The sequence below is a fragment of the Marmota monax genome, unplaced genomic scaffold (assembly GCF_021218885.2).
Source record: "Marmota monax isolate L192 unplaced genomic scaffold, Marmota_monax_Labrador192_F-V1.1 WCK01_AAM20220418_F8-fsc00084, whole genome shotgun sequence".
NCBI classification, from domain to species: Eukaryota; Metazoa; Chordata; class Mammalia; order Rodentia; family Sciuridae; genus Marmota; species Marmota monax.
Window position 1 is genome coordinate 7,716,346 of NW_026694575.1, and position 16,634 is coordinate 7,732,979.

The window sequence follows — 16,634 nt, forward strand, 5'->3', positions numbered from 1 at the left end:
GCTGTCCTAATGCCACATAAGATGGCACAGTGCCCCAGGCATTTGGGTTGCAATCCAGCCAGCCCCACTGTGTTTGCCAGATGAGCCTGAGCAAGTCGGCCACCTCTGTGGACCTCTGGTCCCCTCTGAAAACATGGGAGGGTAATCCCCACATCTCAGAGCCACTGTGGGGACGAGATTCCTGGTGACATGCTTAGTACTTGGGGTTACCTGGCGGTTGTCGGGGCAAGGTGGCATGCTCTGAAGCCCACGGGCTCATTGCTACTTTTAATAGTTTTTTGGAGTTCTTGTTCATACACCTGATAATTCACATGTTCAAAGTGTACAGTCCACTGACTTCAGTGTACCCGGAGTAGTGCGGCCACCACCTGCGGGCATCTCTGCCACCCCCGAGAAGCCCTGCTTCTCACAGCTGGCAGTCCATCCCAGCTCAGAAACTTCCCTGTTCCAACTCTCTTTTGAGTGCCTGCTGCATGTGCCTGCAGTATTCTCTGGGCCAGTGGTCAGCAGGGTCCCTGCTCACACTGGAGCTGGGCAGCAGAAGGGACTGTGGATACAGGTCTCAGGCTTGAGGTCCAATGTGAGCTCATGGGCTGCTAAGTGACGCCCCAGCTCAGGGCTTCCCTGACAGGACACCTTCCTGGCTCTCAGGAAGGCCCAGATCAAAGTCGGAGTCTCGGACATCTTGAAGCTCTGAATGGAACGCAGCCCCAAGGGAAGGTCAGCCCCAGCCAGTGGCAGCCCTTCCCTTCTCTGTCACACACAGAAGGCCTTGCCTGATGCCATACCTAAGCTGGTCCTCACTGCCCGGGAGTGACCATCCTTGGCACACGCTGGCCGCATCAGCCCGAGGCACGTGCTCCCCATGACATCTGAAGATGGCCTAGGCCATCTAGGAGGAGCGCCCACCAAAACCTGGGTGCACGCCCATCTGTGGGTGACTTGGGCAACTTCAGTGGTCTTGGAGGTGCCGGACTGGGTTAGGTCATGGACAGGGAGTCTGGGTCAGCTGTGACCCCACGCACCCCTTGCCCAAGGGCACTCCTTTGGGACGTTCATCCGGCAGACTCTGCTGTCCTGCTGTCCTGTCCTTCCCTACCCTGGGGCTCCTGCACCTGGGCGGTGACCTGGGTCATATGTTGCAGACTCTGCTCTTGGATGCAGGGAGTGTGACCTTGTGTTGAGTGCTCAGGACTGGGCCACCAACAGATCAAGGGCCAGCCGAAGCAGACCAGCTGCAGCTCTCAGGGACATGGTGTGGGAGATGCTGGGCCCCGGGGAGGAGGACCGCTCCGGCCCAGGCCTCCCTCCCTCCCTCCCTCCCTCACACGCGACCCGGGAGCCTCGGCCTGAGAGAGGTTTCCTCGGGCAACCTTCTCCAGGGCTGTGCAGAGGGTCAACGAGGGGGACGCCACGGCTCCTCCAGGGGCTCCTGACTCCTTCCTCCCTCTGTCCTTCTCCACAGCGTTAGTTCTCCTGTTTATTCTCCGTTTTCCAGCGGTGATCACAGCTCGCATGAGCTTTCTTTGCTAGGACTGTTTTACGCGTTAGTTCTTGGTGCCGAGGGCCTGGCAGAGCGAGTGTGCAGCACGGTGCTGTTGGGACCTTTGCTTTTAGACGTGGAGCGGCCCTTTCAAAGCCTGGTCCTGGGGCGGCTGTAGCCGAGCACTTGCTAAAAACCCATGTGCTCAGGCTGCACTGGGACCTTCTGAATCAGAACCTCTGGCTGGTGCCCGGGAATCTGAGGCCTGCAGGCCTTCTGCTCTTGCGCCCCTGAGTTTGGGCACCGTGGGCCTCGTGCGCAGATGCAGCCTTACTATGTGTCATCACTAGTGACCACAGTTGGCCCTCACTGGGTGTGTACCGTGTGCCGGAGCTCTGCTGAGGGCTGAGCGTGTGCGTCTCCGCTGGCCTAAGCCCTCCACGAAGACACTACCATCCCGCTTCACAGACAAAGGACTGAGGCACAGAAGATGGGCGGCTGTGAGAGGCCCCGCAGCAGGCCCGAGTGCCAGCGTCCACCTCCTCTTCCACGGTGGCTGTAATGATGACACAGAGGCATGGTGACAAGTTATATAATTCTTAAACAGTTTGTTCCCAAAACACCTTGCAACTGCAAGGTTTTTTTTTGTTTTAATTCCCCCTTAAACTTTTTAAAATGGCAATTGACCAGAAAATGTGATTAATGGGAACTGCTCATTGTCAGGGCCTCTGGTGAATTCAGGTCTTCCTGAAGGTTTCGAGTGGCAAAGCCAGATGTCCACAGGGCCAGGTAGGTGTCATAACTCAGTGAGGAGCCCCCCTGAGGCCACAGGGCCAGGTGGGGACTGGAGTATATACTGTCCTGGGGCTCAAAAGGGGTGTTGCCATGGGAGCATGTGGTTATATTTCACCTATTTTATAAAAAAAACCAAAAATCTGGATTTTATGTGACCCTCCCAATCTTAAAGAGCTCTCAATTTTAAACTCTCCCAATTCAGCTTTTTGGACCCAGCAGGCTGCACAGGGCCATCTGGGAGCCAGATCTGGCCCAGCCTGGGGTCTGCTGGTGGCCAGCTCTCCTTAGGGTCATGAGGTGGGGGTCCGCACTGGTCGGTTTAACTCTGCTTCCCTGGATCCAGTCAGGAATTAATTAGTGAGTTTTGTGCATTTCCACATCATCCTTGAGACAACAGCTGACTATTTGGGAAAAAAAATGCAGACGCTGAGTCGGATTCCAGGTCCCAGTGACTCCTCACTGCGCAGCGGGGTCCTGCACCCTGGCGGGTGGGGGTCGGGGTGCAGAGCCTGCAGAGGTGGCTCTGGGAGCCTCGCGGAGCGCACGAGGGGCCGCGCGCGCCCCCTGCTGGAGAGAGCGGGCACCGTCCAGAGCTCCCGGGACGGGCTCCCGCAGGCGCAGCCCAGGGGCGGGATCCAGGCCGCTGGGCTGGGGAAGTGACCTGGGGCGCCAGCCAGGCGGTCACCACCCTGCAGGCGGAGAGCTGCTCAAAATATCAGCAATGCCAATAATAAGCAGCACAACAATTACATGAATAAGCAGAATGACAAATAATAAGCCCTAACGTCTTCTGGTTTGCAGTTCACAGGTTTAGCCGGCTGTAATCACCAGGCAACGCGACAGTGGTACCACTCGTTCTCGCCCGATAAGACCCGTGCCAGAGGGACCAAACGTGCCCACTGAGGTCTCTTCAGAACAGATGCTTTCAAGCTCAGCGCAGGGCTGGGAGAGAGCATCTACCTGAGTGCGAGCTCTGTCATTCTTACCCTCTGACCTCCGAACCCGTGCCATTGTTTTAGAAACTAGAGCCCACTGACACACTGCCCTCCTGTGGCTTTCAGGACAGGGATGTCCTTCAAAGTGGAAAAGCCAGCATGGGCCGAACGCCGTCATCTCCTCTGCAGACCTTCCCATTCCTGCTTTGTCTTGGTCCACTCTGTCGCTGTACACGAGCACCGAGAACACCCCTTTCCTCATAGGAACAGAGACTTGCTTCTCGAAGTTCTGGAGCTGGGAGTCCAAGGTCAAGGGCGTCTGCGGGGCCTCTGCTGCATCGCCAGGAAGGCAGGCAGAAGACAGGGGCACTGGAGGAAGAGCAGCCAGACCTGCAAGCCCTCCTGACCGCTTGCCTGCAACACTTGTGCCAGGTTAAGGTTCCAGCGTGTGGACTTTGGGGGGCACTTGAACCACAAGATTCCTCAGCGCCCTGTGTGAACTCCTCTTTGCCCAGACACAGTGTCTCCCATAGGAGTCTGTCTCCCATTTCCCCAGGTCATGGCACTTCCAACCGCCTCCTCTGCCTCATAGGTCCTCACTGCCACACCCTCTGTAGTCGTGGAAACAAGATACAGAACAAATGTGCACCACAAAGGGAGGTCAAACCCCATTGCGCCCCACCTCTAGTCCAGACTGTGATGCAGGGACAAAACAAGGCACGGTAGACCTGTGCTCCAAAGCCGATGGCCTGCGCTCACATCTCAGCTTCCTCATTTTACTCGCTGTATATCTTGGACAATTCAGTTAACATCTCTGTGCTGCAATTTCTCCGTCTGCATAATGGAGATTCACAGGCTCATTGTGAAGATGAGATTAGGTTAATAGCATAGAATGAGACGGAATATCATAGATGAGATGAAATTAACATCACAGAGTGGTCCTCCAGTGTTATTGAATTTTAAAAAGCAACTATCTTTATATATCTATATACTGGGATGGCATTTGTGGGAAGAATTTTGTCAACAAACCCAAATTATTTACACACACGCACACATGTGCACATAGAAATTCTGGGATGATCACAGTACATTATGATCCTGTTACTGCAGGGAAGGCAAGTGCAGTGGGGACATCAGAGGGACAATGTCACATTTAATTCTGAATGGTCCGATTACCTCATTGGTACAATTTTAAAAATAAAAATAAATCACTATATAAGAAACACCTGTCAGGCTGTTTTGCCACCCTCTCTTGGGCTCACCCCATCCCCTCCTTCAGTGCCAGGTGTCCTCAAGGTGATTTAGCTTAATATGGAGAGGGTTCCCTGGAGCCCTGGAGTTAGTTGGGCCGGATGCTTATTTGGGTTTGCCAGGTGCCCTGTGGACCCTCCCAGGGGGCGCCCTCTGCTGGTGAGGATTTGCAGTGCTGGGTGCAGGGCTCTTCAGCTGGGCAGGAGTCGGCTAATGGTCACAGGGCTGGAGCCCACAGCCCTGGGGCTGTCAGAGCTCTGTCCTGTGTAGGGGAGACATCTGCCTTCTTGTTTGTTGTCCCTATCTAGGATTGCCAGACTAAGCTGAAAACACAGGGCATCCGGTTACATTAGAATCTTTGAAAAACCAAAAGTAAACTTTGGTTTGAGTACACTGCATGGACTCTGCTAAGATCATATGGAACACACTTATGCTAGATTTAAAAAAATCACAGTGTCTCTGAAAGTCACCTTCAGCTGAGTGTCCTGTATTTTACTGGTCCTGTGGGGAGCAGTTCCTGTTGGCCCAGGAGCGGGGGTAGCTGATGGGAAAGGACAGGGCAGGACTGGGAGTGAACATGGGCAGCGATGGTCTTCTGCAGACTACAAATGGCCCCTGCTTCCCTGCAGGGAAGCCACAGGGTCCTTGCTCTAGGAAGTTCTGCTTGTCTCAGAGCCTTAGATGCTGACGGCTGGCAGGCCCCCACAGAGCCCCTGTCGCTGGCCTGGGATGAGGGCAGCTGCCTGCGCACACCTGTGTGGTCCCAGATGCCTTCAGTTTGCATGCTCTCGAGTTCCCCAGGTTGGAGTCCTCCTTCCCAAGCCCCCAGCCACTATAGAGTCCCCGGGGGCTTATACTTTACTGCCCCCGCAGCCCCAACCTCCTGTTCACACTGAGCCTCATCTCAGTCCTGCCTCCCAGGGACTATCTCTTTCCTTCTGTCCATGTCAACTGAATGATGGCCTTTCAAAGACCAGCAGCGCACAGCTGTCTGGCTTTGCAGATGTTTCCTGAAGATCTGCAGTGGCCAGGGGTGTCTTCCCCAAGGTGAATCATTCTGCCCCAAGTCCTGGCCCAGTGGGAAGGGACCTCCTGCCATGAGGAGTCTCTCCCTGCGCCACTTCCTCCCCAAACTCCCTCGACTTCCTTTTTCCTTCTGGTCCCTCTCTCTCTCAGGGACCATCCCACCCCCTCCAAAAGGCAAACAATGAAGAAAACAAAAAAATAAACCCCAGAAACAAACCCTCTTCCTTCCCCAGCCGGCATGCAACTAACTGCTGCTAAATTCCAGATTGCTGCTCCTTTCTTCATTAGAGCAATTCAGCATGTTCCACATGCAGCTCTCTTGTGTGCGGTATCTCCATGAGGCTCCTGTGCTCTTTCTAGATGAGTGATTTGCACTTGTAGACAAGCCAGCGTCAGCTGTGGCCGATATTTAAAAAATATTCCTTCTGTAGATGTGAATCTCCAGGGTCTTAGAGAGGGATGTGACCGCCAGGCAGCCTTGCGGGGATTTGGTGCAAATATCTTGGCTAGAGATCCGAGGTCGCTGGACGAAGCCCAAGAGTTGGAGGGGTCAGAGGTTCCCCAGTGTTGGAGGAAGGCAGCTTGTGTCTCAGCAGATGTTCCTGAAGCCCTGGGTTTGGGCCACATCTGAGGGATGAGCAGGATGCAGGGAGGATGCGGGGAAGAGGGAGCAAAGGAGATGTGAGATCAATACTAAACTCTGCAGCTCCTCTAAAGATAGTCCTGAGCCAGGGAAGGACTTGAAGGAGCCGGAGGATGGTCCACACCCCTCAGCTCCCAGCGTCCTTAGGAAGGCGGACGCAGCCAGCTTGTGTCTTATGGAATGGACATCTTCCTGCCATGCTGCCTGAGGTCCTTTCTATCCTTGCAAACTAAAACCAATGGCGGTTTCCCTGGCCCTCTCCAGATCCTACACAATTCCTTCCAAACACCAGGTGGCTCCATTGGAGAAGCTGACAAGCTGATCCTCAATCACACGACATTCAGGGGATCTCAATAGCCAAGACAATCCTGAAAAAAAAACGAGCTGGAGGAATCCTATTTCTGGTTTAAAAAACTCACCTGCAAACCTAGAGCCATCAAGACAAGGCGATGACCTCATAAAGACAGTGGAGCAGATCCAAGCCTCCAGAACAAACCCTCTTGCTTTACAGGGTTTGACGGGCTGAGACAATTAAAAGTGGGAGAATGACTTCTTCAACGAAGGGTGCTAGGACAGCTGGGTAGCCGCGTGCTGGAGCCTCCCTCACACCGTACATTAAGACCTTCAGAATGCGCAAACCTGGATGAAAGAGTGAACGGCATAAAGCCCTTAGAAGACGACACAGGCGAAGTCTCTGTGACTTTGGATCAGGCAATGGGTACTTCAGATGTACTATCAACAGTACAAGCAACAAACAAAAAGTAGATGAGCTGAACGTCATTAAGATAAAAATATTGGGCATCAAAGGAAGACTATCAGGAAGTGTAAGGACAGTCCACAGAATGGGAGAAAAATTTTACAGAGCATGAATACATATATTTTATTTATACGTAAATATACACACAAAATACACGTGTGTCTGTGTGCATTTTTCTCCCCAGTACTGGGGATTGAACCAGGGTGATTTATATCATTGTTACCACTGAGCCACAGCCCTAACCTTTTTTATTTTTTTATTTTGAGACATGGTCTCCCTAAATTGCTTAGGGCCTCACTAAGTTGCTGAAGCTAATCTCAAACCCGCAATCCTCCTGCCTCAGCCACTCAAGCTGCTGGGCCAATCATTGTATCTTATGAGAGACTAACATCTAGAATACAGGGTAGGACCCCCTGAGGTCACTGCCCCAAACGGCCCAAACTGACATCACCAATTTTGAATGACATGGCCCAGAATATTGAAATAATAAATTCTATGGTGGAAAAGTTCTCATGGTTTTGCTCTAAGAAGATTGTTAAAAAAAAACAACAAAAACAAAGCCAAAGAGTTACAAAACCAGAGCCATTAATCTGTCCCAGGAACATCGCTCCTCTGTATTCTCCCCTCAAAGAGTGGCCAGCCATGAGCGGTGTGCCCAGACTCCCCAGGGAGGTGTTCAAGGACACCCTTCAGCACATGCCCAGCAGCTCCTGGTTGGGTGACAGGGCTCTTAGAACGTGTGACCAGGTCCCAGCCCTGGCGCAAAGCCACTAGGAATTTTTCCACCCTGTGATGGAGGAAAAGTTCTTCTAGGTGGGGCTTGTAAGTAGGAGGCAATTTGGAAAAACAAGATCCAGCCATGGAATACAGAGGCTGTTTGACTGCGGAGGGGCGGGCCACCTAGTAAATGCTGCACTGCCCACGTCTGTCTGGACCCCAGGAAACAAACTTCCCAGGCACCTCGGCGACCGTCCCTGAGGGTGCAGCTCGCTTACTGGGGACTCTCTGAGGTCTGCTTGTGGAGAGCCCGTGGCCACCTTCCTCTGCGCTGCAGCCTGGCTCTGCCCACATGCCAGCACACAGGCTGGGAGACATGGCCCTCTGGGTCCTTTGTCCCTGAGCTAAGGTCCCCTGCGTACACTCCTTCCAGTATGTTTTGATCAGGGTCATCCTGGTCCTACCTGACAACCATTTGGGAGGAAGGCATGGGATTCAGATGGGCACAGGGCAGGCCCCTCTGCAGGGTGTGGCCCAGGGCAGGGGTCCTTTAGTTAGGGCCTCCCGGGCTGCCACCCACTATGCATGAGGCGTGGGCAGCTTCTGTCCTCTCTCCCATGTGCCTCACTGTCCACACCTGAGGGAGGAGAGGAGTCAATCCAGGTGAAGGGCCTGGGACAGCGCCCGGCAGGTGGCAGCTCTGAGTTTTGACTCAGCCCTCTGGAGAGCTCGGCCACAGCGGAGCCCACCAAGACCGAGGAGGGGCCGATGTGGTCATGCTGGGCTTCTCAGGGACGACGGCAGTCTCTTCCAGGAGGTTCCAGGCCTGGCCTCTGCTCGTGGCTGTGCTCTCCCTCTGGGCAGGCCCTGGCTCCCACTTCCTGTCTCGCCTCTTCCTCCTCCTGGGGCAGGCCCCCTCCCTCGCCTCCCTCTCCCCGTCTGTTCCAGTTAGTCTTTTGTTTTCTGGGCACACAGGTTCTTAGAGTCCCCTGCACTCACTCATCTCCAGAAATATTCCTTTAAAAGTAATAAATGTCCCCTCAGGAGCCCGGCAGTTCATCTCTATTCTTGTCCCCTCAAGACCCCAGTTGGGTCATCTCCGTCCTTGTCAGGAACTCTACCCCCCTCATATTCCTAGAGCCTGGCCAGGTGGGAGTGCCAGGCCTGGAGCCCACGGAGCAAGGAAAGCTTCAGCAGGGGAGGGCAGGGCGAGGGAGGTGACCCTGCCACGGATGTGACGTCACTGCTCACAGTGGGTGGGTCCCTGTCCATTCATTGCCCGTGAGGGGCTCCTAAAAGCCGTCCTACAGGCAGCCCTGTGGCCCTGTGGGCCTCACCTTCCTGGTCCCTCCAACCACCCTCGATGGGTCTGTGGTGGGCCTCGTCCTGCGCCCACCTCTCTACCTCCCGACATTCCCTAGGGACCCTGCCCGGGGAGCACCCCTTCTCTAGACAGGGTGAGTCCGGCGGGACGTGACCTCCCCCAGGCCGCAGCTGGGCCCCAGGGAGCACCCCTTCACGGGCCCATGTCCTCGGCCATGCCCTTTTGCTGACCACCTCCAGGCTCCAGTGGCCCAGAGCTTGCTCTGCTCCTCAGGGAGGCCCAGCCTCCCCCGCCTTCTCTGCTGCTCAGGAGGCACGTGCAGAGAACATGGCCTGCTGAGTAGTCCTGGCCACCCACGCCCTGTGGTCCCTCTGCTGTCATAGCTGGGGCTTCCTCAACCTAAGGTTCCTGGATCAGCATGGGTCCACTCTGGACCTCCCCAATTCCCCCATTTCTCCGCCCTGGGGTGAGATTGTGGTCTCACTGGAGTGGCGAGTCAAGGACGTGGCCTCTCGCTCAGGGAGGTGGCGGAGTGGGCCTTCCTAAAGCTGGCTTTGATCCGAGTCACGTCACCCCAGACTGGTGTGGGCCAGCGCAGTGCCTGTTTTCCGGCCTGTCTCCCTGGAGCTGTTATAGTTTGGGGTCAAAGGCTCAGCAGAAAACGCAGGACAACTTTACCAGTGTCAACTGGGCAACATCTTCCCTGGGGACTTGTGGGGGGTCGGGAAGCTGGGCCAAGGCACAGAGATGGTCTCCAGGCCAAAAGGGCCCATCGTACACACAAACCATGATGTCCCCCAGCACAGCCTTCCCGAGGAAGGGCGAAGTGACGCAGCACAACACTCCTTTATGGCGACCCCAGCCAGTAGTGCCCAGGGGGCGCGGGGCTTGGCATGAAAACAGTGACGTCTTAGCTCAGGGCCGACCCCTGACCTAGGAATGGTTTCTGCTCTTGCCACAGCTTGCGCAAATGGCTGCGTCTGGTGGGCACGCTCACAGGCTCCTACTGGGTGTGGGGGGGAGCCCTGGGCAGCACCAGAGTGCCCCAGGAGGACCTGGACCAGTGCAGGCCGGGTGGACGTGCAGGGAGGAAAGCAAAGCCAACAGTGGCCTGCTCCAGGGCTTGTGTCCTGCTGTGCCCAATGTCCCGAAGTGGCCTTGCTGCTTCCTCTGTGGCCCTGTAAGTCAGCTGGCCCTGCCCCACGTGGCTGTCACAGTTGAGTCATGGCTCCAGCTGGATCAGGTCTTTGCAGCCACCACCCCGGGCAACTCCAGTGCTGTGACAATGGGATGGCACACTCTGCCACAGCTTGGTCAATGGCAGACCACATACGGACTGTGGTCCCATGAGGACACAGTGCCCAGAGAAGCCGTCATGTCTGTGTGCCCAAGAGCACTTGATGATGTCCACACCACCAAAACCACCGCACGCCTCTCTGAACACCTCCCAGAGGCTGGCTCTGGGCACAGGTGTCCTCTTGCGGCTCCCAGGGCTCCGATGGCAGGAGAGTCAGTCAGTACAGGAGCAGGGGATTCAACAGGGACGCGGGGAGCACAAGGTGGACATGGCTGCTGTTGGTAAGACTCGAAAACCAAGGAGGGGACATTAAACTAAGAATGTAGAACAGCAGCACACAGGTCAGCAACAGGGTCACCACACTTGGACACAACAGGCAGCTCGGCTGGTCTGCACCATCACCACTGCCTGCACAGGAGTGCACCGTGCCACCTGCGAGGGCCACAATGTCACCAAGCAACAGGAGTTTCCAGTTCCTCTGTCATCCTAGGACTGTCACATACGTGGCCCATTGCTGATTGAAATGTCACCATGTGGTGTGGCTGTAACTACTGAGCACTAGGTTGGGTCGTGTGTCCCTGAAGGTGGGGGGAGGGGAGCAGAGGACCAGTGCAGGGTACAGCCAGAGCAGGTGGGGAAGGGACAAGGGTGGCAGGAAACTGCCAGTCCCTGCTGACAAGGAAGGAAGACAGCTAGGATGCCCTTGAGATGCCCGGGGGCAGCGCCTCAGCACCCAGCAGTGGTTCCTAGGTACCAGTTCTGGGAATCAGGGCTCCTTGGAGAAATGGGGGATCCCAGGCCTGGGGCAGGGAAAGCGGGAGATGAGCCTCCTGTGTCTTCTTGTCCCCCCTATGAGGAGGGGCTTGGAGGGAAGTGGAGAAATAAAATGACACAAAGCCAGATGGACAGAGGCTTCCACTGGCAAAATCTGGGACAATTTGAGTCCCCAAAGAAAAAATGACACCGGATACTGGAATCAGCCATCACGGCAGGACAGAATCACAGAGATACTCTCTGGCCACCTTCTCCGTGATGCTCGACTCAACCAAGTGACACTGCTGGGTATGAACATGGGATTCACAAAGCCCTACCCACCCCAGCAGTTCTGTCCAATCACAAAGGTCCAAGAGGACTGCCTGCAGACATCCCTGAACCAGAGTCGACACAGGGACACACTGAGATCACCTGCCGTCAGACACAACGAGAAGACAAGAAGACGCGGTGTCACTTGTCACTTGGGTACTGCCCCCAGCAAGGTGTGGAATCACAAGCCCTTATCAGACAAGAAGATCTGGCTTGTGGCCTAAAAAAGTTCCTGGAACCACTCCAGATTAAAGGGGACAAAAGAGGTGTGGTGAGCCCAACGCACTTGAGGATCCTGAGCTGGACATGCTCTCCACAGAACATCTAATGGGGCAGCTGGACAAACGGAAGCACAGTCTGGGGCGAGGTGGAAGGGTGCCCTAGGGCACTGGCCAGGTGCTTTTACCCAGGGCATAATTCCTTGTTGGCAGGAATCCTACGTGAAGCTCTTGGGGGTGATGAGGCGCTGGGTCAGCTGCTCTCAAATGGTCAATGAGTTATTTTTACTAATAAGTTTCACAGGGAAAACATTTTTAAAGTCATTAGGAATCTACCAAGTCAGGCATCTTAACTTGGGGATGTGGTTCAAAGTCAGATTTCGCAAAATGCGGTGGACGCATGCAGATGTTATTCAGCCTTAAAAAAGGGAGAAAACTGGCTCAGGCCACAGCATGGTGGCCCTTGAGGACACTTTATTTTTATTGTAAAATTAATTAATGTATTTGTTCTATTAAGTTATACATAGACACATATGACAGCAGAGTGCCCTTCGGTTCATTGTATACAAATGGAGCACAATTTTCCATTTCTCTAATTGTACACAGAGTAAGGTCCCACCATTCCTGCAATCAAACACGTACCCAGGGTAATGACATCCACCCTTGAGGACACTTGGAGTGACATAAACCAGTAGCTAAAGGACAAACACTTACCTGCAGCACCCAGAAGGGCCAAACTCATGATGGCAGAGCAGTGGGGGCGGGGGCTGGAGCTGGGGAGGGAAGGAAGGCAAGTCAGTGTGGGAGAGGAAAGTTCTGCAGGTGGATGGTGGCGCCAGGCGCAGCGCATGACCGCACTGAATGCCCCCAACCGGGGGCTCAGGGTTGGTTAGGATGGTAAATCCTGTTACACGTGTTTTACCTTTTTTTAAACTGGAGGGAAAGCTAGGCTTTGGAGTGATCCCTGGCTGGGACTCTCAGCCTGGACACTTATCACTAATGACCTCAGGCAAGTGCGTATTTGTCAGTGAGGACAACGGCTCTGTCCTCAGTGCGACCCCAGAATATGGGAAAGCACACGGGTACCTCTCCAAACAGGTAGCCCCCTTCTCTGTCTGCATCCCAGACTCCTAACTCCACAGGTTGCTCCCACTCTCAGCCTCCAGGGGCCTCCGCCCCTCAAAGCTGGGCAGTAGAACCGCTGTCTTCTCACCCTGGGAACGTCCTCGGGGTACAGCAGAGGAGAGCCATCCCTGCAGGGGGGACTCAAATCTCACCTGCTATCTACTCAGGCTGTCCCTGGACAGAAAGGCACCAGAATAGGAATGGTGATTGCTTCTGAGGTAGGTGCCTGAGGGATGGAGGGACTTCAGGGAAAACTTATCCTGTGAGACCCGTTTATTCCCTCTGGATATGCTCCCAATTATAAGCACTAGCTATGTCAATAAATCAGTTAATGGAATCATGAGCTGAATACTCGAGTGGTAACGAGAGGCCCAAAATGGTCCCCTCCTTCCCTCTAGTCCCCAGCCCCTCTGCCCCCGGCGTTAGACCCCTGCGTTCTGTCCAGACAGCTCCTGCCCTCCCTTGTGCTCCTGCCTTCGCTGGCAAGCTCGACCAGCTTCTCCCTGCCCACCTGCTGGTCTATTCTGTGGCATCCTGACATCTGAAGCGCCAATGCCCTCTCCCTCAGGGAAGTCAGTGAGAGGTGCCCATGGCAAAGGGAGGGCCAGTCTACCTTGGCCTCTGCCGCAGGCCCAGGGCAGAGCACCACTGGCACCTCGCAAGTGCCCTGCAGGCATATGTGGAGTGGACACACCATTGAACACAAAAGAAATCCAAACCACCTTAAAACCAAAGTAAGCTCAACTATAGCCCCAGCAAGCTCACAGAGACGGCGGGAAATTCTCAAATGATACCATCGCGGGTGTGAGACTCCACGCTCCTTTCACAGACTGTTACCACGGAAAACGTCATGTAATTGCCAGCGTTCAGATGGGCTCTCTCAGCACTATTTTTTAGAAACTGCATGTGAAACCTAAAATCATTCAAAAAGAGTGTAATTTAAATAAAGCAGTCAGTGGGAACCCGATGGATCAGCTAAAGGTAACCACTAAGCTGAGGACCACTAATGGGCAAAGCAGTCCAGTGTCACCAGGTGGCTGCCAGTAGATGCTGCAAGGACACAAATGAACCAACATAAGCAAAAGGAGCTGTGTGGCAGAAACAGACGGCAAGGTCAAGAGCTTGTCCTTGTTGCTGCTGGTCGCCTTCAGTGACGTCTGTGAGAAAGACAAGTGTGCAGAAGGGAGCTCCCCAGTTCCCGAGCAGACACTGAAGGTGCAGCGTCCAGGTTCTTCAGACTTTGGGCCCCGAAGAGCAATAGAAACCATAGAAACTGCTGTGATAACCCGGGGACCTCCGCCCTCACAGCTCTGCGGCAGAACTGCTGTCCTCTCACCCTGGGAACGTCCTCCAGGGACAGCAGAGGAGAGCCACTCCTGCCGCAGTGGGAATCGAATCTCACCTGCTTATCACTTCATGCACCAAAGGACACGGGCTCGACAAACTGTCCAGCTAACACGGCGGATGCGGGAAAAGCGAGCATGTGACTTGAGAAGAATGAGACTGAGGCCATAGAGATGCGCAACGGATCTGAAAACTGAGTCCCGAACAGGGTCCCTGGGTGGTTTCTGGCTCATGCTGCGATTGGATCGTCAGACAAAAGCCCTGATATGTTCCGGAAACTCAGTCTGATCAGAACAAAACGAATAGCAACCCACAAGCCTTCCCAGAGTCTGTGCGAGGGCCTCCTCCGCCGAGGACTGGGAGCTGCATGCCTGTGGGGACAACAGGTGTCCTGTGTCTCACTTGGACCTGGCCCAAGGGGAAGATGGAGACAGGGAGAGGGTGGAACCTGGCAGAGCCTGAAGCTAGAGGCCACAGAAAACAATGCAACAGGTCAATTCCTCCCCAAAAGTGGAACCCTCTAGAACAAGGGCCACCTGCAGAGCCTTGGCTAAGTGGCCTTCGGCTGGCTGTCCGGGGAGCCTCTGGAACATCACAGGTGTTGTGACATCACAGTGTACCATTCTTTCCTTCTCTGACACTCCTCTGTGGCGCAGGGAGCAGACAAGACACCTCCCGCATCAGGGCCGCGGAGGGGAAGCCACTCAGCCCTAGGGTGGCCTCGCTGAGCCGAGTCGGAGGTGGCGGCTAGATGGGGTCTCTGGATTCTCCTCCACGCAGTAGAGGAGCGTGTTCGTGGGGAACATTTGCTGTACTGGGGGCTGAAGGACAAGGGGGACTTCCAGCACCCTCCATGCCTGGTTCTCCTCCTCAGTCCACAGGCACGAGTGGACTGTTCTTCACTGTTCTGCTTCAGTCAGGTGAGGCCACATGCTCAGTTCTGGACAATGGGCTGAGGGCAAGTGACGTGTATCACTTGCCAGTCAAGTGTCCCCTTCCCTAGCTGTGCTCTTGGGGAAATGGTCTTGGGTTAAGATTGTAGCAAGCAGAAGGCTCCTGAGCTGTGTGAGGAAACCGACCTGGAGAGCTGCCCTGCATGACAAGTGGGGACTCTGATGTTGGGTGCCAGATGTTGAGATTTGGGTGCTTCTTTGAGCCTTCACAATTATCATCATGGCTAATGCAGTCCCCGAGCCCAAGCAGTAGCCCAGGATTGGACCAACACGCTGTGAGTTGGCAGGAGAGCCGAGGGTGCCACGATGCTCAGTCCTTGGGCCAGGAGAGGCCCACAGACTCCTCCTGCTCTCCTAGACAACCACCTTGACACAGGAAAGCCACCTCCCAGAGCAACAGTGGGCTTCCCTGACCACAATCTATCACCCTCATCCACTGCTCTCCTTTATAAAACATCCAGTGGCACACAGACCATGGCCTCCTCTGGCTCTGGCCCCAGACACTGCCACTTGGGAATCAGAGGTTCCCAAGACTGTGGGCTGCATCAGCTGCATCCTGACTGGCCTCCACCCACCCTGACTCCTGGACAAGAGCTGTGCGAGTGGGCTGCTGTGCCTGGTTCCTTAATGGGGTCATGAGAAGGAAATGAGTTTACACCTAAGAAAATGTGTGCTACGCCGTGGGCACCTCGCTCGTCTACGTCTTTCTTTTAAAGGCTCGGGAGTGCAGTGTTTCAGGGAGGATGGCCAAGGGATGGCTGGAGCCTGGAGTCTGCAGGACTGGCAAGGCGGTGATTACTGCCATGTGGCCTTGGAGCCCTGCCTGGCCCCGGTGACAAGATCATAAAAGCTGACCTCCTGGCTCCTGCTTGGATGAGCTGATGGTCACAGTGCACATAACAGTGCCAATGAAAGCCTGGCGGGGCCAGCTCTCCAGCCTGCCTTCCTTGCCTGTGGGGCATCCTCAGGGCAGCCTGGTCCCCTGCCAGGGCTCATCCACACGTCTTTCAGACCACATCTCAAGCACCAGCCTCAGAGTGCGTCAGGCCTGGTGTCGGCCAGGCCCTGGGCAGCTCCAACCCAATGAAGGCCTTCTGCGGAGTTCCAGCGAGGCCCGGAGCTGCGCGGGCAAATTATCTCAAAGACTGCTCATGGCTTTTGAGAGCTTGCAAGGTTGAGTGATGAACAGGCACGACTAAGGAAAGTCCAACTGCAGTCCTGGTAAGGGACATGGGAGAACCAAAGCAAACCAGAAAACCAGCAGGCAGTCTCGGCTTCAGGGGGGACGCTGAGTGCGTCTCCTAATTAACCCTCCTTACCAGTCACCACCACCAGCTTTCAGAAAACACTCCTAAAATGACCCTGACGTCTAGCGTGCCTGAGGATGGCCTGGAGGGCCTGCTGGCCCCAGTCTCTGCGCCTGGCAGGTCTGGGAGGAGCACAAGTGCTGTGGTGACACTGCTGTTGGCGCTGAGGTCCAGAGCCATCGCGGTCCCAGCTGTCAGCATTTCCTCAGCCCAGTGCTGTGACTGAGGACGCGTGGGAGCCTCTGCTCTGCCTCATGGGCAAGGAGCGGAATGAGAAAGCCACCCTGTGGTCCCAAACATGAGGCTCCAGGCTGAGGGGCGGGCACAGGGGTGGGATGGTACGGGGAGCACGCCCAGGACAGTGGCCTCCAGGAGC